Genomic DNA, 22,759 nt, shown 5'->3' with positions numbered 1-22,759 from the left:
AGCAAAACCGTCCTTTTGAAATAGAAGCCTTGGTAGTATGAATCTGAAAAAAGATTCTCTCTTTGTTCTTATCATAGGTTGCAGTGGAATAAACTTGAGACAACAATGACATTGGAACAGATTCCACTTGTGTGAGAGCGATCACAAGAGGGGAGTATTTGAGACATTCGACGACTTGAAGCATGTACAAATCATACAAGAACGGATTCATTTGAATGATCATATTCTGATTAGGTTTAATCACGAGTAAAGAAGATGAAGTTGTCTGATCTTGAAGAGATGATGAATCCGCCATTGTTGATGGGAAGAAGATGAACAGTAGAATTTCGTTTGTTATATCTTAGAGAGTGGTGAGGAAGGTAAGAAGGTGCAATAGTGTAACAAATCCTTTATATACGGTTCCCAGGAGAGAGAAAAAGTATCTTTTTGTAACGATGATTCGATCCCTGAAAAAGCGCCTGGAAAGAAGGGATTTGACAGCTTGGTTTCCCCATATAGACGTCATCAGGCGTGGTATTAGGAGCCGTTTCAAATTCACACGCTCAGTTTTGAACTTATCCATAAACACGTTTCAACTTCTTATCTGATCAACTACCCTAACCCTTTATTCGCTCGCATCACAGAATACGACAATCGCTTCCTTAAAACATTGAAATCCAAACCAATTCGTAAGCATTACGTACAATAATGTTGGAAAATCATGAAGATTTTCATGCATTAGGGTGCCAAAGAAAAAGAAATAAAACAATATGTGTATGGGACGTGAATGATGTCAAATAAGACATGAAACAATTGATCTTGGGCACGAATCTCTACCTTCAAGGTCAAGAGAGACCTGAAGTGCTTGTTTGGTTTCCCGTTAGAATATGATCAAATGACTGTTAACAAACATTAAAAGGCATCTTTTCATACATAGGCTCTAGTGGGTGGCTAAAATTCAACCGAACTTTGATACTCAACAAAAGACCGAAAGTTGGCCGAAGTACTTGTGAGACCGATGTGGTCTGTTAAATAAGTAGGTTAGATAAATTATGAGGTGACAGTAAGTGGGATAGAAATCTCAAAAACAAAAATTAAACTGGATCTTTTGGGAAGAAATGCCTTGGTTGTAGACAATTTCATCAAGATCACTAAAAAATGAGACTTCTTTAGGTAACAAGTGAAAGCTTGAATGTTAAAATTCACCGTCAATTCTGTATAGGTGTTGGATTTTGGGTTTCACTTAGCACGTGGTGTACGCATCTTGTAACATCCAGATTCCCAGGTATCTTATTTTAATTATTTATCTTGAGTTTTATGGAGGGACTCTGCGAGTAAACGCTCAGACTCGCCGAGTAGGATCGCGAATTATTGTTTGGATTAATGATCGGACTCGATGAGTCAATGAGTGGACTCGGCGAGTCCGTGCTGTAAAGTGAAACCCTAAATCTCAGGGCCTGATCCCTATTTAAAGGCCCTTATGGTCGTCATTTGCGGCCACTACTCCCTTGTGAAAACCCTAGAGAGCAAAGAGAGCTTAGAGAGAAATTTGGAGGCTAACTCTTCATCCTTTGGTGTGATCTTGCAAGGAGTGGGAAAATCCAAGCTAGATCGATTGTGGATCTTGGATCTGTGTTGTTCACACTGAGATTCACGTTTTGAGGTACAAGTCCCTTCCCATTTCATGTATTTGATAGATTCCTTGAATCTAGGGTTTCCTTTGCACAATTTTGAGTTAGATTGTGAAGCATATGAGGTCCCTTTGGGTATAGATGATAGATCTGGACCTTGAGAGGTCCAAAAGGTCCCAAGCTTCCAGCTTTATGAGGTTTCATGTGAGCCTTGAGAGTAGAACCCCATTTTAAAAGTTATTTCTCCATTTTTGGTCTTATAAGCATTGCATGAACATAAAGTTTGAACCTTTACATGACTTTCGAGTATTAGAAGGTTAGATCTACTGGTTGGTGAAGCAGATCTAACCTCAAAATATCGTTTGAGTGTTTTCATGGGAGAAACTCGTCGAGCCCATAAGGGAATCGACGATTCGAGTCGGGTTGCCATGTGATTCGTGACCTGTGGTAACCCGTTGAGTGTAGGGTTGACTCAGCGAGTCAAGTGACGACCAAGGGCGAAGAGGACATGCATGGACTCGCCGAGTCACACGAGTGCACTCGACGAGTCTGGTCAAAGTTGGACCGTTGACTTTTGTTGACTTTTAGGGTTTGGTCAACAATTGGACTTGTGGACCATTTGAAGGGTAAAATGGTCTTTTAGCCTTCTTAGAGGACATGGAAGAGACTAGTCTAGCCTGGAGAGACGTTATTGATTTGAGATAATTGTTTATGCGTTTAGGCGGAGGCTAGATCAGTGTATACGTGTGCGAGAGTCTCCGAGATAGCCAAGGTGAGTCTTCTCACTATACTGTACCTGGAAGGGTACCTATGTGTGTCCGGAAGGTCTTATATGCTATGAGATGTATGTGCTATATGCTGATATGTGATATGTATGAGTTATGTATGCTATGTATGATATGGACCGGAAGGTCAAGATGACATGGACCGGAAGGTCAAGAGGACATGGACCGGAAGGTCAAGAGGTTACGGAACGGAAGGTCAATACGGGTAGGACCGGAAGGTCTACCGGGATTTGTGACGGAATTCCCCTGAGTCACTTGGACCGGAAGGTCCCATAGAGTTATGGACTGGAAAGGCGTATGTGTTGTATGTGGTATTTTGGGGAACTCGCTAAGCATTTATGCTTACAGTTGTTGTGTTATGTGTTTCAGGTACTATCGAGGACCGTGGGAAGGCACCAGCATGATCCGTACACACTGAGAGGATTTATGTATTTGAGATCTTCTGAGATTTTGGGATTTGTTTTGTTATGATGACATTGGATACAGTTTGTTTGATATTGTTCTGACGATTGAAAATATGATTTACTTGTGAGGTACACGAAGCAGCAGCTATGTATTCTACTTCGGCTGTTGAGAGAGACACACAAGTTTGCTTCTTGGATTGCCAGCTAACTAGTTTACCATCAAGGAACTGACATCCTCCAGTTGTGCTCTTTCTGTCCAGACCGCATCCAACCAAATCAGCATCAGAAAAGGCTTAAACAAAGAACCCTGATTTTGCTGGATACCATAGACCAAGAAACGAGGTTCGCTTCAAATAGCGAAAAATATTCTTCACTGCCACCATGTGCGGTTCTCTTGGATTAGCTTGAAACCTGGCACAATAGCAGACAGAAAACATGATATCTGGTCGACTAGCAGTTAAATACATGAGAGATCCTATCATTTGACGATAGAGAGTCATGTCAACAACAGGCTTTTCCATAGAGGATGTTAACTTAGTGCCAAACGCCATAGGAACCTTCACATTTGATTCTCCCTTCATACCAAATTTTTCCAAAAGATTCTTCGTGTAGGCCTCCTGGTTAATAAAAATACCTTCTGATACCTGTCTTATATTTAACCCAAGAAAAAAGTTAATTGGACCCCACATGGTCTTCCTACCATGGAAACCCCCACATGGTCTTTATTACCAAAAAATATCATACAAGCTAAACATGTAAATATACTAGGATGCCATGGAAACCCTCCAAGGTCTTACACCAATGCCATGGGAACCCCCACATGGTCTCAATCTACTGCCATGGGAACCCCTCGGGGTAATCCATGCAAGATTCATACCAACATGATGCATAATTAATCAACAATCCACATATTATAAAATGGACTGGATTTGGTGCCTTAGACACATTGGTATGGTAAGAAGACTCACCTCTCAAAAATGTTGAACCGCTAAGGTAAGATCAGATAAGTCCCAATACGTAGCTCCAACTCAACTGCCTACAATCATCATCTGACTAGCTTGTAAAAATATCGAAATACCAGAATACCCTTAAGGTCAAACTTTGTAACGCCCGTAGATTAGGACTAGTTAATTTAGAGACAATGAGCGTCAAAAATGATGTTTTGATGGAAGATTATTTAGAAGGAGTAATCTTAACTAAGTTGTAGTATATGTTACAAGGATTCCGTACATATAAAGAACGCCAAAATCCGAGTTATAACGGAGAAGTTATGACTTGTTGAAGTTTCGCGATAGAACCTACACGACACAGCGCGACGTAAATAGTGAATTTACATTAGAGCAATATTTGGCCTTAGCGATCTAAATGAAAGTTGTAGAATACGTTAAACCGAGAACGTGCATAAAAAGAACGTCCAAATTTGACTTTGTATGAGGAAGTTATGATTTTTCTAAGTTTCAGCTTAGCAGTATGCAACCTGAAGTTCGAATATGAGATCAAGGGATTTCTAGCCAAAACAATCTAAACAAGAATCGAAGATCTCGTCGATAGTCGTTCAACGGTAAAAAGACAGACGAAAACGAACGTCAGATGAAGAAGTTATGAATTTCTAACAGAGTTTTTCTGTCCCATCCCACTAAAAATAATATAATAAAAGTTAAAGTCAAAATTAGCCGATGGAGTCTAAACGAGAGTTGTAGAGCATAATCTCACCTACGCGTTCATATAAAGAACGTCAAAAACGAAGCTCGTATGCAAAAGATATGAATTTCTGAAGTTCGAGGCAAAAACTTCAACCCCTGTGTCAGAGCTCACGACGTGAGCACATTGTTCACGATGTGAGAAGGTGATGGACGTCTTCCAGAGTGTTTCTGCCCAGTTGTGTTCATATTTGTATATCAAAAATGGTTTTGATATACTTAGTTCACTTTAAACAATGCTCTGATACCAATCTGTAACACCCCCAAACCTGAACGGCGGAAACGTTCGGGGGCGGAGGACGTCATATTCAGTATCATAACAATTGAATAGTAAAGAAAGTACACACCACCATAATATAAATATAGTTGAAAATTTTACATGATTGTATGTGTTACATGTTTAAATATCAAATACAATATGGTGGTCCAAAATATGTTACTAACGCCAGCGCGTGAGCCTTCAAAAGTAGTCGCTAACCTGGCTTAGCGATTCCCTGAGAATACAAGTTATTTCAAAGAAAAAGTGTCAACAATAAAGTTGGTGAGTTCATAGGTAGTGTTATGAGAAAATGTATGCAATTCGAAAGTTCTTGTATGTTTCCCGAAAATCCGACATTTTCTAACAATGATATGAAATGAGTATGAATGATTTTTGTATAAATTGTATGTATTTGAACCAGGAAAATCCTATATTTTCCTAAAAGTGAAATGCAGTCTCAAATGTCCAAGACCGTAACCTGTAAGCAACTATGACATACTCAAAAGATGTTGTATAGTGTTATTGTAAAACAAAACTATAAAAAGATCGTGTTTTGAATGTGAAAAGAACTGTAATTGTTACTTTTCTCATGAAAACATAATACCATAATAATTGTCTATCCGGTGAGTTTTTATAACCGTACTATCATAATTTGCCTGTAGCGACGTTCTTCAGTCGTCGAAATGAGATGACACTTGTCACCCCGGGGACTGTAGCTAGCATTCAGGGGTGGGATTATTAGTCCCGTATAGATCTATACACACTTGTCACGTTCTCCGGACGGGAGATACTAGTTATAAACATGACGTCTAGCGGTACCTTAGAAGGTATATTGAAGATGAATGCCTCACGAGTTCTCAATTAAGTCACGTATTAGCAAGAATATGTTTGTCTCAGAAATAATTACCCTCTTCTACAGTGTTGACAAGGCATAATAATGATTTGTATGTTCTTGCATGTTTACGAATGTTATTGTAAAAATGGTTACCCTTGATATGATGCAAACATATAAATAAAACTTAAAATATTTATAATTATGTTTCATCCCGAGAGGGTAAAGTGGTGTAAGACGTTCGCATGTTAACAAAATCCATATGATAGTTATAACGACAATACAAAATGTATAACAACATATTTATGTTTTCACATAGGATTAACCCTGTGTTTACTTGTATTCCCCCCCCCCCCCCCCCCCCCCGGGTAAAGTTTTCAGAAGCATTAAAGAAATGGGGGTATGAACTCACTTGGTAGTTTGAAGAATGTGAGACGAAAGTCGAGCAAAACTTCGACTAGCGAAAACTGATTTTCTCGGGAATCTCGGGAGCGTAAAACTTCCTTCCGAACTTGAATATGAAAACTGGGACTTCGGGATGGCTCCTAGGGTTTAACGCAGAGCTTCGGCACGAGAAAGAGAAGAAATGAACAAATAATCCCGGAACCCTTGCACCCTTTTTATAGGGGCTGAAACCCCCTCGTACGCGGGGCGTACTCACCCCAGTTACGCTGGGCGTAATGAGTCTGTAACGACCCAATTTTCACGTCCAAAATTTTCGTTTTAAAACATTACTTTAGAAAACATTAATAATTAAAACATTGTTTGATCAAACCATAACACAACATAAACCATGTCTAAAAGCCAAATCATACAAGCAATCAAAATATCAGAGTATAAATCCTAGAGAATCTCGTAAATGTGGAAACCAGAGAGTGTGTGTGTGTGTGACATGCTGCTACCGCACCGGCTCCTTTCCCCTAGCTGAGGAGGTACCTGAAACCAAAACTGAAAATCGTAAGCACGAAGCTTAGTGAGTTCCCCCATCGTACCACACACCATACAAACATATAACATACATACTGCCAGGCTATTCTGGGGTGCCTGACTACCCGGTACGGCCATTCTGGGGTGCCGACTACCCGTGTCAAGCCATTCTAGGGTGCTGACTACCCATGTCAAGCCATTCTGGGGTGCTGACTAACCATGTCAAGCCATTCTGGGGTGCTGACTACCCGTGTCAAGCCATTCTGGGGTGCTGACTACCCATCGGTCCTAACAACCGATCCTCGGGGACTAGTCCCCTCCTACTATCTCTATTGCATATAACATAACAAGCCAGCATACAAACATATCATCACGTACTGTCAGACATTTCTGGGGTGTCTGAACTACCCTTCGGTCCTATCAACCGATCTATACTTCTATCTCACATAACATATCATGCTAGCACATAATATATCAGGTAGTAGCAAACCTAGATGATATCACAAAGACAATCATCTATCATATGACTCCTACTGGTGGGACGACATTGAAGCCGTAGACCCACCGCTACTGGAAGGTAACTCACCTCGAAGTAGCTGCTGATCTGATCGGGAACTGACTGCCTACTGCTGCTGCTTCGGAAATCCTCCGGCTGCAATTCCAACAAGATAATCAATCAACACTGCTAACTGTCCTTTGGGTAAAATGACCATTTTACCCCTGATCATGACCTAAGTCAAAGTCAGAGTCAACTTTCAGTTGACCCGACTCGCCGAGTTGGCTTTCCAACTCGCCGAGTCCCTACCCAAACGTTTGCCCTGAATCCCGTTTCTACTCGTCGAGTTAGGCGACGACTCGACGAGTTCTCCTTCTAAACTGATACTCAAGTCCTTCATCCTACTCGCCGAGTTGTATGAACAACTCGTCGAGTTCATCTTCATCCGATGAACACTTATGCTAAGACTCGCCGAGTTGTATGAACAACTTACCGAGTCTGTTCTTGATCTAAGGAGATTGCCTTGAACTCGCCGAGTCAAGGCATTGACTCGTCGAGTTCCTCCATAGATGAGTTCAACTTCTGACCTACTGAGTCACACCCCGTGACTCACTGCTCACTCGACACTACGAAACGGGGACAAACTCGAAGACTCACGAACAGACTCGCCGAGTCACATGAACGACTCGCCGAGTCATTGCCATGCACTCACTAAATACACAGATCTGCTCGATTCCAGTCCATGCCATTCACAGATCTGGACTCCTAGAACACGAATCACACGTAAAGTTTCCAACTTTACGTGTAGATATTCACCATTATGGATTTTAGGGTTCAATATGTACCCAAAAGGTTAGATCTGGGGTCTTCATGCAATAAGGGTCCATAAAGGCAACAGATCTGAGCTCTTGGAGCTCAACCATGCCTAGATCTAAGGGCCAATCAACTTGTTACGGAATAATTTGCACATACAAACTTGGGGAATGGCTCAAGAATGACTTAAATGAAGTAATGAGCATAGAAACAGGGGGAAAACGGATTATACCTCAAAGGAACTGCTGAAAGAGTACAAAGATGGCTGGATTCCTTCCCTTCCTCTTGATCTACTTCCCCTTTTGCCTCAAAACCTTCAAGAACACACAACAATGGCTTCAAACTCTCAATGAACAAGCTTAGAACGAGGGTTGGGAGCTCTGGGAGGTGAATGGGGGCTGGCTTGGGGCAGATATGTTGTTTAAATAGGGTGCAAACCCCTGAAACTTAGGGTTTCATCCAACAGCTGTGACTCGCCGAGTCCAGGATATGGACTCGCCGAGTCGCCAACTTAAACGTGTCCTGGGTCCCGCATCTACTCGGCGAGTCGGACCTATGACTCGCCCAGTCCAAGGCTAAAAGAAGAGAAATACTCAAATAAGATTTACGTACCAGGAACCAGGTGCTACAGAGTCGTTATCGCATGCGTAGCTCGGACCAGATGACTGATGGGAGAGCCTGATGGCCGATGGGACGAGGCTCCTATCCTCTGGTACGTTGGGTGTAACTCGTTACGCAGAGCGTAGTTTGAATTTCCAAACTTCTAAATTGAATAACTTTCGCGTACGAGCTCCGTTTTCCGCGTTCTCTATATCCACACATAGGTGATACTGTATTCTACAACTTTCATTTAGACTTTGTCGGCTAGTTTTGAATTCCTGAAGATCTCTAGCCTAACACCAGCATGTTGTTCTAACATATCACATAAACAAATAACTTGTATGGTAATTTTGGGGTAACTTACTGGCTCCGGCTGATCGTACCCTCTGCGTCCTCTTACTTATTTTTGAAAACCATTTTTAATTTCTCTTTGAAAACTCTCCTTGATTTGAGACTGGATTCACACGAATGTTCCTCCAATTCACTCAAACCAAGGCTCTGATACCAACTTGTAACATCCAAAATTCTTCAACCAATTTAAACTTTTCAAAAACAACCCATATTCATTAATTCATTACAAAAAGGTTTTCAATTCATTTATTATCAGAGTATTTCCCAGAACCACATCATAAATACATAAAACATGAGGAGCGGTACGATCACACCTTCGCCTTGCCACGATCTCCTAAAGTACCTGTAACAATACACTGAAAACTGTAAGCCCGAAAGCTTAGTGAGTTACCCCCAAAATACTAACCACACATACCATACACATAACATATCATATCATAAACAGAACAGAACAGCCATGCACTTCAGGTCTACAGTGTCGTTGGTTCGCCCGCACCGACCTTCAACCCACCTGGTCCACTCTCTAAGTCTACGGTATGACTGGTCCGCCTGCGCCGGGCCTTCAGACGGCCTGGTCCACTCTTTGAGCCTCGGCACGTATGGTCCGCCCTCGTGGGGCCTACAACCTATCCAGACCGCTCGCTGGGCCTTCGGGATATCCGGTCCGCCCTGGGTATGTTGGCCTACAGCACAAAGCAGGACCCGCCTCAACCTAACCCCAGTCAATCAACCATGTGCACATAAACATATAATCATATAGCAATTACTCACTAATCAACCGATCTAGCAAATCACATACATAGCACCCTCTAACCAGGACACCGACCTAACCGGACACTAACATAGCATCATCCTATATACCAGGATTCCGATCTTAACCAGGTCTCTAACATATACCATCCTAACTACCAGGATGTAAACATATAGCAAAGCAATAACATAACAACTACCCGGATTTCCATCCGATAAAGGGCCGGCCTTGGTGCCTTAGACCCTGTCGATATAGTGAGGATAACTCACCTCGCAAAGCCGATCTGCAGAAATAAGATCACGCTGCTCCAACCTCCGACACGAACTCCACCTCTGATCAATACCAAAAGACCGAACTCAATAAATACCAACAATTACCAAAATACCCTTGGAAATCAACTGATCAACTCTTGGTCAAAGTCAAAGTCCTCAGTCAAAGTCCACCTTCCTGTGTGACCCTACTCGCTGAGTCGCCCCATCGAATCGCCGAGTCCCGCAATTCTGAGTCCCTTCTCGCTCAAATCACCGAGTCATCCCTCGACTCACCGATTCACCGTTCAACCAGAAAGGTTTAGGACTCCACGACTAAACTCGTCGAGTCCAATACAATCTTCAACAGACTCGTCGAGTTGTTCTTCCAACCCGTCGATTTCCTACCTATCTTCATACAACTCGTCGAGTACACCTATGTGAATCGCCGAGTTACTACGCCACTCATGCCAAATCTCTAGTCCGACTCTCCGAGTCATCTCCCAGACTCGCCGAGTCCAACAAGAAGTTCCATAATCTCGAGTCACAGAGCCACTCCCTTACTTCAAACACTAGATCAGGGTCCCTATGGTTCATTAGCAACATAAAGTTACTACCTTTACGTGCTTCCATGACCCATTCATCAAAAACCAAGTTAAAATGGAACTTAACTCATTAGGGCTGGCTTTTGCATGGCTAATTAAAGGGCTTTCTTCACATAGAATCCATATGGAACTCAGATCTGGAGTTTCAACTCCAGATCTAACTTATGCATCAAGAAGTTAGACACGTGAAACACCGGATGTACTTTGTTAAGTTCAATTGGAAGTTAAAGTCTATAAGTTACTGGACCAATCCTGCTGTAATTTCGAAGGGTCCAATGTACCTTGGGTTTAGCTTTCCATGTTTCCCGAAGCGTTTCATGCCCTTCCAGGGTGAGACCTTCAGTAGGACGCGGTAACCAACCTAAAATTCCAACGGTTTTCGTCTTTTGTCGGCATAGCTCTTTTGTCTATCTCTTGAGGCTTTCAATCATTCTTGAATTTGAACGATCTTTTCGGTCGTTTCTCTTATGATTTTCGAACCAGTGAGAGTGCTATCCGGAACTAGATCTTTTGTCAACTGTGTGTCACACACTTCCATCCAGCACAGAGGAGAACTGCACTTGCGGCCGTAAAGGGCTTCAAACGGAGCAGTCTTGATGCTAGTGTGATAATTGTTGTTATAATAGAACTTAACTAACGGTAGGTGGATGTCCCACACTTTACCAAAGTCGATTACACATGCTCGCTACATGTCTTCTAGTGTATGGATCGTTCTCTCACTCTGTCCATCAGTTTGTGGGTGATAGGCTGTACTCATGTCGAGCCTAGTTCCCAAGGTTTCTGCAGAGTTTGCCAGAACCTTGAAGTGAATCTACCGTCTCGGTCCGAGATGATAGATATGGGTGCTCCATGAAGTCGCACGATCTCTTGGATGTAGGTTCTTGTTAGTTTCTCCATCTTATCGGTCTCCTTGATAGGCAAGAAGTGGGTAGATTTGGTTAACCTATCAACGATCACCCAAATGGTATCGTAACCACCCTGCGTCTTGGGTAGTTTGGTTATGAAGTCCATGGAAATCTGCTCCCACTTCCACTTAGGTATTTCGGACTGATGGAGTAGATCCGAGGGCTTCTGATGTTCTACTTTAATCTTGGCGCAAGTCAAGCACTTGCCCACATAGGTAGCAATTTCTGCTTTCAAGTTTGGCCACCAGTAGATTTGCTTGAGATCCAGGTACATCTTATCTGAACCTGGGTGCACGGAGTATGAGGTATTGTGTGCTTTGTCCATAACCATTTCTCTGAACCCACCGAACTTCGGTGTCCAGATTCGGTTCACGAGGTAACGAACTCCATCACTCTTGATCTCAAAATTCTTGTCCATCCCTCTAAGTGCTTCACCTTTCATGATTTCGGGTTTCAAGGCTTCCAATTGAGCTTCCTTGATTTGTGTTGATAGGTGTGAATGGATTGTTATGGTTAATGGCTTCACTCTTCAACCAGAGTACTCCTTACGACTAAGGGCATCTGCCACCACATTGGCTTTTCCCGGATGATAACAAAATCTCGCATTCGTAGTCGTTGAGTAGCTCAACCCAACATCTTTGCCTCATGTCGAGCTCCTTCTGATCGAATATGTGTTGGAGGCTCTTGTGGTCTGTGAAGATAGTGCACTTCGTATCGTATAGGTAGCGCCTCCAGATCTTCAGAGCGAACACCACTGCTCCAAGTTCTAAGTCGTGAGTGGTGTAGTTGACCTCATGTGTTTTCAGTTGTCGTGAGGCGTACGCAATAACCTTTCCTCGCTGCATTAACATACAACCCAACCCTTGATTGGAAGCATCACAATATACTATGAAGTCTTCTGTCCCCTCTGGAAGGGACAAGATGGGTGCACTGCACAGGGATTGCTTCAAGGTCTAAAATGTGGTGTCTTGTTTTTCTCCCCATTTGTAGGCTACACCCTTCTGAGTTAGGGAGGTAAGAGGTTTCGCAATGCTGGAGAAGTTTTGTATGAACCTATGGTAATAGCCAGCGAGACCTAGGAATTGGCGAATCTCGGTTGGCGTTGTTGTAGTGACAAAGAACATGGTTTGACATGCGGAATTAAAGCTTGCACAATTGAACATGGTGATTTGGGTGTTTAAGAGATATATTGAATGTATATGGTGTTACAAAAAAGGACTAGATCTAGACTACATAATTAACACACACTTACACACTCACTTTTACATCTCTCAAGCACACCTCTACAAGTGGTATGAACCCACTATTTATAGAGGTGTTTACATGTCTCTCTCTCACTCTAAGTAACAAATGGGTCTAAAGGCTAAAGCACCACATGCAAGTGGGTTTTACAAAAGTCAAACATTTACAAAGTCATGAATGAAGAACTTTGCATAAAATCCAAGCAGCAACGAATGATTAACTTCAAATAATCACCCCAAAGTTGCGCATAAAAACACACCCCAAAAACTTCAATAAACCAAACCCATTTCGAATACATCACTTCCGAACTTCCAATTGCATCATCTCGTAATCTTCAAAGCTTCAAGATCACTTCGGTCTTCAAATCCGCGTAATATGAAAAATTCAAGTTTGAATTTCCATATAAAACTTCTCCCCCTTTTTATAATCGAAATTTGATTATAAAACTCCAAAGGAAAAAGAACGTGCTTTATTTGGAATTTTTCGTATCAAAACTCCCCCTTAACATGTGGCATAAACATTGTGCTTCAATCCGAAAAATCCAAAAAATATTGAATTTTTAGCTTCGTTCACGGATTGCCTTTGACAAAATTTCTCAAAAATGGGTAGAAATTGTCAATTTCAAAATTCTGCAGTGACCCGGTGCGCCAAAAACAGCCAAATATGCGAAACACACCCCCATTTGCGAAACTGGGTAAAATGTGTAAATTCGCACAAACTGTAGGGACCAGATTTGAAAATTCTGCAATTTCAACATTTTATGACCCCATTTGCGAAGTTGGGTATAAACTGTCAAAAATGCGAAACTAAAGGTACGCTTTTTGACAATTTTTGCATGTTCTTCAAACTTGCGAAGTTGGGCAACTTGTGTTATTTCTTGAAAAGAGCAGGGACCAAATGCGAAACTCTTGGCTTTCTTCTTCATTGAACTGGTAATAACAGGCTTCGCATTTTCATTCCCACACCCTTCGCATCCCTTCACATGTTCCACCCAATTAATCAAATGCGAACTCTCAATTGGAAAATGCAAACCCGATTCATTAGACAAGTGTGTAAATCAAAAATAATTTTCCATATTTGCTGAAACTCATCCAAATGCGAACTCATGTTTTTGTTCTGAATACAGTTCGCATAATCATCCATGTTTTTGAATAATTTTGAAATCCCAAATGCGAATTCAACATTGATCTCACATGCGAACTAAAAAAAATCTAGATGTGAATGAAACACTTTTATACCAACCCAATCATCAACCCAATTGCGAATCAAAAATCAAAACTCATATGTTCATCAATCGACCCCAAAACACGAACTCCTCACCAAGTCGACCTTTTATCAGTTCATCCTTAATCAATCGATTTCGATCGAACAACTCCAAAATTGAAATCTTTTTCTCAATCCAAATCACAGATTTCGTTTTTATATGACCTAATTCTTCCCGTTCCCGTAGATGCGAACAAACACACATACACATACAGGCAAGAAATCGACTTTTATGATTCGAAATCAAAATCATATTTCATCATCTGTTGTTCATCAATCGTCCAAACCTTCGACTTCATAACCATTGAAACACAGAAATCGATACACAAACCATTGATTCCAAAACCAGTTTAACTTTCAACTTCAAGCTCGATTTATCAAGAACACTGATCTAGCGAACTAGCGACCAACACCAAACGTCAACATCAACAATCGATAACTGTTTGTTAATCGATCGTACTTTGACTTACAGTTTTAACTCATCAACATTCGCATACAAGAACAACAATTAGAATTTGATTTTGACTATCAATTTAACTCGATATTCAAACGATTTCAAAATAAAACCAGTCAAAATCGAATTCAGCTTCTATTACTCACAAATTCTGGTCAAAATCGATTTTAAACAAAGATTATGATTCGATAGAAGAGATGATTAATTCCCAGTGAATGAAAATGAGACACATGAACTCGATCTAGAAGAAAGCAACGAAGGTACAAGTCCTTAAAGCGTATGATAAAGTGTACTCAATCAGTGAATATTAGAAGTTTGATGGAATCACTTCCTGGGCTAAATCATGAACTGAACAGTAATCGATCGAGATTTTGCTTTGATGAACAGTAATTGACTCAAGATCTTGGGCTTGTATTTGGGCTAAATCTGGATTCAAATGTTGAATTACAAATTGATAAACATATCGAACAACAAATATGATTGGATTGGACTTTGATCAACGAAAAAATTATTGGATCACATCAAATGGGTTTTTCAACAAAAATTTAGATCCAACGAGTCAAATGATCACAAATCAAAAACGCAACGCACGAATCAAATATTACGAGAGATCATAGAGAGAAACTCACCAAAATTGATCAAATTGCGACAAAAGTTGCCAAATCGAGAATCGTTCTTCAAAAATTACCTTGATCTTGAAGACCCGCTCTGATACCAATTGTAGTGACAAAGAACATGGTTTGACATGCGGAATTAAAGCTTGCACAATTGAACATGGTGATTTGGGTGTTTAAGAGATATATTGAATGTATATGGTGTTACAAAAAAGGACTAGATCTAGACTACATAATTAACACACACTTACACACTCACTTTTACATCTCTCAAGCACACCTCTACAAGTGGTATGAACCCACTATTTATAGAGGTGTTTACATGTCTCTCTCTCACTCTAAGTAACAAATGGGTCTAAAGGCTAAAGCACCACATGCAAGTGGGTTTTACAAAATTCAAACATTTACAAAGTCATGAATGAAGAACTTTGCACCCCAACAGTTGTGGGCGCATCCCAATTCTTGATAGCCTTGGTCTTAGAAGGGTCCACGTGGATTCCCTCCTTGTTGACCACGTTCCCTAGGAAGTCCATTTTCCTAATCCATAATTCACATTTTGAGAACTTTGCATAAAGTTTCTTAGCTCGTAATGTCTCTAAGACATGTCTCAGGTGCTGACCATGTTCTTCTCTACTCTTTGAGTATATGAGTATGTCATCTGTGACACAATCACAAATTTGTCCAGGAAGGAACGACATACTCGATTCATTAAGTCCAAGAACACGGCAGGGGTGCTGGTTAGTCCGAACGACATCACTACAAACTCATAGTGACCGTATCTTATTCGGAAAGCCGTCTTGGGAATATCACCTTCTAGGACTCGTAGCTGGTGATATCCCGACCTCAGATCGATCTTGGAAAAATTGTTTGCTCCTTGGAGTTGGTCGAACAGATCGTCTATTCGTGGTAGGGGATACCGGTTCTTGATGGTAAGTTTGTTGAGTTCTCGGTAGTCGATGCACATTCTGAACGAGCTGTCTTTCTTTTTCACGAATAGCACTGGTGCTCCCTAAGGTGAGAAGCTTGGTAGAATGAATCCTTTATTGAGAAGTTCGTTCAGTTGATTGGATAGCTCTTGCATCTCTGTTGGGGCTAAGCGATACGACACTTTGGCCACAGGGATGGCTCCAGAAATTAAGTCGATTCTGAATTCAACTTGCCTTGCAGGAGGTATGCCCGAAAGATCCTCAGGAAAGACATTGGGAAAGTCACATACGTCGGGCACACTCTTGACGTCTTCTACTTCTCGTTTCATATCTACGACATGAGCTAAAAATGTGTGGCATTCATTGCGCAGGTACTTATGAACCTTGATGCAGGAGATAATGCAAAGAGTGGTGCTAGGCTTATCGCCATAAATAATATGGGTTTCACCATTTGGAAGATTAAGGTGAACGACCTTTTCGTAACATAAAATGTCCACACGATGAGAACTTAGCCAATCCATGCCTATGATGACGTCGAAACTTTTTATTGAGACTGGCATGAGGTTGATTGGAAAGGATTAATTGTTTAATGAGAGGGTACAGCTTAAGTATATTTCCTTAGCGCTTTCTGTTTTCCCGTTAGCCATTTCTACTATAAATGTTTCACTTAATGATTGAGGGATTTGTGGGAGTAGGTTTTTAAAACTATGAATCACAAAACTCCTCTCCGCTCCACTATCAAATAACATATATGCATATGAGTTATCGAAGAGAAACGTACCTATAACAACAGTGGGGTCTGCAACGGCTTCCTCTTGGCCTATTGCGAATACTAGGCCACTTTTGCCAGTATTCCCATTGTTTGCTTTTGGGCAGTCCCTTTGGAAGTTTCCTGTTGCTCTACACTCGTAACAGGTATGACCTACTCCCACAATTGCGGTTGGCACTGTTGGTTGGGTTGGTTCCTTGCAGAAGCGGACAGTGTGTCCCTTCCGGTTGCACTTGGTGCAATGCATCTCACGGCAAGGTCTGTGGTGATGAAAGTTTCACCTATTTCACTTCGACAAATTGCCGACGTACGAATTTGTTGGTGATGGGGTGGTAGGGACAGTAACAATGTGAGCTGTCACTAACTATTGCCTCTTGGCGTTCTCTTGCGGGGCTGGCCCCTTTCTCTTGTTCCAGGGTTTTCTTCGGTCCTCTACCTCCTTCGGAGGGTCAGCAGTAACTGCGATAGTACCCTGTTTAACCCCGTGATCGATTAGTCATTGAGCCAGGCGCTTCGCGCTATTGAATGTGACTGGGTTGGAAGCCAAAACATGCCCTTGAATATGGGGTGACAACCCCCAGATGTATCTTTCCACTTTCTTTGGCTCCGGGTTGACCATTCTCGGGCATAAAGCTGACAAATCACTGAACCTGGCCATATAGGCGACTAGGTCAGAACCAACCATTTTCAAGTTCCATAGTTCCTGCTCCAGTTTTTTAATTTCACCCCTCGAACAGTATTCTTCTAACAGTAGGACCTTCAAGTCCTCCCAGCTCATGGCGTTGGCGACTGGAAGAGATACGGATTTCATATGGCACTTCCACCATGTGAGGGCTCGGTCTGTGAAGGTACAAGCAACAAACTTGACCTTGCTTATTTCTTGGCATGAACAAATTTCAAAGACAGTCTCGGTCTTTTCAAACCATTGCATAAGTGCAATGACTCCTCCAGTGCCGTTGAACATTTTCGGCTTGGCGTTCGAGAATTCTTTGTAAGTGCATTCCCTAATATGTCCATGACCAGTGCCATGGTTCTGATGATTGGTACTACTCCCTCTCCCCCCAACTCTATTAGTGTTTATTTAGGTTGGCGCAGTTGCTACTGCTGCGGTGATGGCAGCCTGTACCATAGCGGGATCGTAAGTTGGGGGTGGTGGTGGCGATGTTGGTGTCATGTTCCTATGATCTAACCTACGAGGAGACACCATGCTGTCAAAGAAATAATGAAAGATAATAAGTCTCAAATGATTGAAAGTCGTGTGTTAATGAGTTAGCTATTTTCAACATTTCATGAATTAGGTTCGACCTAAACAAGTTTTTCGAGTTTGATTCATAATAAGAGTTTATAGATAAACTTATGAATTCGAGTGGTATGAAAGGAATTAACACACAAAAGAAATACTTCATTATATTAGACATATATTTGGTTACATTTTTGGAGTCAGGAAAATTTTGACCTTTCTAAAGGTCTCCGATTACAAAAGTTAGAGAAAAGTAAGACTTTTAGCCGAGATCCTATTCTATAACAAAATTTTGGGATTCGGGCAACTACTACTTGCGATGTGGTTTGCGCTTGGAGTTTGACTCCGTGTCTGATTGCTTTGCCCCCATAAGACGCCTATCAAAGGTAGCTCGCTACTCCCTCATTTCCCTTATCTCAGAGAGGGCTGCGATTAGTTGGTCTTGGAGTGTGTCGGTGTGGAGTTGGGCATTTTCCTGTAACCTGTCCACGCGGCGGATGTCGGCAGCGTTACCTTGTACCTCCACGTTGATTTCGCGAATCCGTTTTGCTTGAACTCCTGATTGGTAGGACTGGTTAGCTAGCTTGCTCACAATGACTGGGAGTGCTCGGTCGGCTGAACTTCCATTGCTAACGTTATAGAAGTCTTGACACATGTCGTATGGAGGACGCACTCCTTGTTGCTGACTCCAATGGTGAATGTGGCTTCCCCAGACGTGAGTTGGTCCCTGAAAACCCATTCTAACAGCAGGGGGTCGGACGTCTGGTGGGTGGATTACCTCTGGCTCTGAGTCTGTCCCATCCGAACCTTCCTCTTCTTTCTCTTCCATGGGTTCCTCATCCTCTTCTGGGTCATCCTCTACCCACTCTCCATTTCCTTGATTTGGGTAGTAGGGGTCCCCTAGTAGATGGAATCCAGCCATTGTGTCTGTGCGAGAATAGGCATATGAAAATTGTCTGAAAATTAAAACATGTAAATCTAAACATGTAAGTTAAACTATTGTATTTACAAAATACTCCTATAGTATTTAGAATATTAGGATTGATTCTAAAGTTTATAGGTTTGGTAAGTTTTATACTTGTTGTCCACTATAGCTATCCCCTGACATATGTTGGTTGGCTCTCGGACAAATATAGTTGATCAGGCTATATCCATCCCAGTCCCGATTACATATTCCAAGGCATACCTGTATTGCACAACTCATATATAATACTTCTATATTGTTTTCATTATGATACCAACCCTGTTATATAATGTATGCATGTATACTTTATAAAAGTTTCATTTTAAAAGTATAAATCTTACTCATAGTGTTTCTGCCCAGTTCTGTTCATAGTTGTATATCAAAAATGGTTTTGATATACTTAGTTCACTTTAAACAATGCTCTAATACCAATCTGTAACAACCCCAAACCTGAACGGCGGAAATGTTCGGGGGCAGAGGACGTCATATTCAGTATCATAACAATTGAATAGTAAAGAAAGTACACACCACCATAATATAAATATATTTGAAAAGTTTACATGATTGTATGTGTTACATGTTTAAATATCAAATACAATATGGTGATCCAAAATATGTTATTAACGCCAGCGCGTGAGCCTTCAAAAGTAGTCACTAACCTGGCTTAGCGATTCCCTAAGAATACAAGTTATTTCAAAGAAAAAGTGTCAACAATAAAGTTGGTGAGTTCATAGGTAGTGTTCTGAGAAAATATATGTCATTCGAAAGTTCGTGTATGTTTTCCAGAAAATCCGATATTTTCTAACAATTGTATGAAATGAATATGAATGATTTTTGTATAAATTGTATGTATTTGAACCAGAAAAATCTTATATTTTCCTAAAAGTGAAATGCAGTCTCAAATGTCCAAGACCGTAACCTGTAAGCAACTATGACATGCTCAAAAGATGTTGTATAGTGTTCTTGTAAAACAAAACTATAAAAAGATCGTGTTTTGAATGTGAAAAGAATTGTAAATGTTACTTTTCTCGTGAAAACGTAATACCATAACAATTGTTTATCCGGTGAGTTTTTATAACCGTATTATCATAATTTTCCTGTAGCGACGTTCTTCAGGTTTCGAAATGAGATGACACTTGTCACCCCGGGGACTGTAGCTAGCAGTCAGGGCGCGGGATCATTAGTCTCGTATAGATCTATACACACTTGTCACGTTCTCCGGACGGGAGATTCTGGTTATAAACAGGACTTCTAGCGGTACCTTAGAAGGTATATTGAAGATGAATGCCTCACGAATTCTCAATTAAGTCACGTATTAGCATGAATATGTTTGTCTCAGAAATAATTACCCTCTTCTACAATGTTGACAAGGCATAATAGTGATTTGTATGTTCTTGCATGTTTACGAATGTTATTGTAAAAATGGTTACCCTTGATATGACGCAAACATATAAATAAAACTTGAAATATTTATAATTATGTTTCATCCCGAGAGGGTAAAGTGGTGTAAGATGTTCGCATGTTAACAAAATCCATATGATAGTTATAACGACAATATGAAATGTATAACAACAGATTTATGTTTTCACACGGGATTAACCGTGTGTTTGCTTGTATTAACCCCCCCCCCCCCCCCCCCCCCCCGTAAAGAGAACTTCGACTCGAGAAAACTGATTTTCTCGGGATTCTCGGGAGCGTAAAACTTCCTTCCGAACTTGAATATGAAAACCGGAACTTCGGGATGGCTCCGAGGGTTTAAACGCAGAGCTTCGGCACGAGAAAGAGAAGAAATGAGAAAATAATCCCGGAACCCTTGCACCCTTTTTATAGGGGTTGAAACCCCTCGTACGCGAGGCGTACTCACCCCAGTTACGTTGGGCGTAATAAGTCGTCATCGCATGCGTAGCTCGGACCTGATGGCCGATGGGAGAGCCTGCTGGCCGATGGGACGAGGCTCCTATCCTCTGGTACGCTGGGCGTAACTCGTTACGCGGAGTGTAATTTGAATTTCCAAACTTCTAAATTGCATAACTTTCGCGTACGAGCTCCGTTTTCCGCGTTCTTTATATCCACGCATAGGTGAGACTGTATTCTACAACTTTCATTTAGACTTCGTCGGCTAGTTTTGAATTTACTTTTAATATTCCGTGACACGAAATGACCATTTAAAATCCATGACTTCTTTATCCGATGTCCGTTTTCGACAAACTTTTCACCGTTGTATCACTATTGTCAAGATCTTCGGTTCTCGTTTATGTTGTGTCGGCTAAAAGTTGCTCGATCTCTATTTTGAGTTTTTAGCTGCCTATCGCTATATCCGAAACTTCGAAAAATCGTAACTTCATCATACGAAGTCAGATTTGGGCTGTAACACCTGGTTCCTGGTATGTAATTTATTTAAGTATTTTGCATTTTTGGCCTTGGACTCGGCGAGTTGAAGGACCAACTCGCCGAGTAGAAGTTGGATGGGACGCAGGATTTAAGTGATGGACTCGTCGAGTCGGGTCCCGGACTCGACGAGTAGGCTCTGACTGGACAAAACCCTAATCTGAGGGTTTGCACCCTATTTAATCATCTCATTCAGCCACCACTCGTCCCTAATGCTCTCAGAAACCCTCCCTAGTAAACCCTAAGTGTTTTGGTGCAAGATCTAAGGCTTTTGAGTGATTTTTGTGGGTTTTGACCTCAAGGAATAAGGAAGAGCATAGAAGGATCAAGAGGGGACTGAAGGATTCGAGTTAGGTGCATCATTTTTAGTCCTTGAAAAGTATAAAGTTTGTACCTTGTTGGTTCATTTGTTAGATCCCTTTCTGGGGAAGATTTAGGGCTTTTTAAGCCATATGAGTTGGCCAACCATGATTGCAAACATGGTTGGGGGTCAAGACTTTGGATCTAAGTCATGGAAGGAGTCACAAAGCAAATTTGGGTTACTTTTGCACCCAAGGAAGGTCCCATGCAACATAAGAGTCATTTTAGAGTCTTTTTGGCTCAAAAGTCCCATGCATGCACATAAAGTTCGAAACTTTATGTGCTAGATCGAGTTTAGGGGATTGGATTTATCATTTGGTCAAAGGTTGTACATCAGAAATCGAAGAAATAGAGCATGGACATTATCGACTCGGCGAGTCCGTTCTTGGGACTCGACGAGTCCAAGGCTTTGAGTCCCATATTTGTTGAGGGTCAAAGAACTCAGTTGGATGATTAGAAGGGTTGTAGCAGGACAGAAAGAGTGACCCAACGCATTGGACTTAGTTTTAGACCTGGAGTTCATGGGCCTCGACGAGTACTAGAACAGACTCGGCGAGTCCAAGGCAATCTTCTTATGTTTGAAGATGAACTCGACGAGTTGTTCATATAACTCGGCGTGTCACGGTCAGGACTTGTTTATCAGATGAAGGTGAACTCGACGAGTGTTCATCCAACTCGGCGAGTCAGATGAAGGTTCATTGATGTTCGTAAAGAAGGGGAACTCGTCGAGTCGTTGCCAAACTCGACGAGTCGAGTCGTGGATAAGGACGAGTAAAGGAAAGGGACTTGACGAGTTGACGGCCTAACTCAGCGAGTCGGGTCAACTGGAAGTTGACTTTGAATTGGACTTGGTTGGGGGTAAAATAGTCATTTTACCCCAAGAGTAGATATCAGTTTCTAACTAAGTGTTCTGTGGGGATTATTGTGACATCCCCAAAATCACGGCCAGAAAAGACCGGTTTGTTTATGCTTTGTTTTAAAAATCAGAGTTACATTTTAAATGAAAGTGTTGCGGAATTTGTCCCAAAACAAAATATGATAAAGATTTATCAAAAGCATTTCCATAGAAATGTATTTCATTAAAGACTTGGGATGTCATGTTCGTACAGATCAAAATCATAAACAGTACAATATAAGCCTTACTACATTATTTCATATCTACAGGCCTATATCCGTAATCCCTCGTCCAAAACATTACATTTATGCTCATGCGCCACTACCTGTAATACATAAAACTGAGTGGGTCAGGCTTG

This window comes from Lactuca serriola, chromosome 5 (assembly GCF_051521515.1).
Source record: "Lactuca serriola cultivar US96UC23 chromosome 5, Lser_US96UC23_V15, whole genome shotgun sequence".
Classification (NCBI taxonomy): domain Eukaryota; kingdom Viridiplantae; phylum Streptophyta; class Magnoliopsida; order Asterales; family Asteraceae; genus Lactuca; species Lactuca serriola.
The sequence above is the reverse complement of the archived record's forward strand: the minus strand, read 5'-3'. Positions refer to the sequence as shown.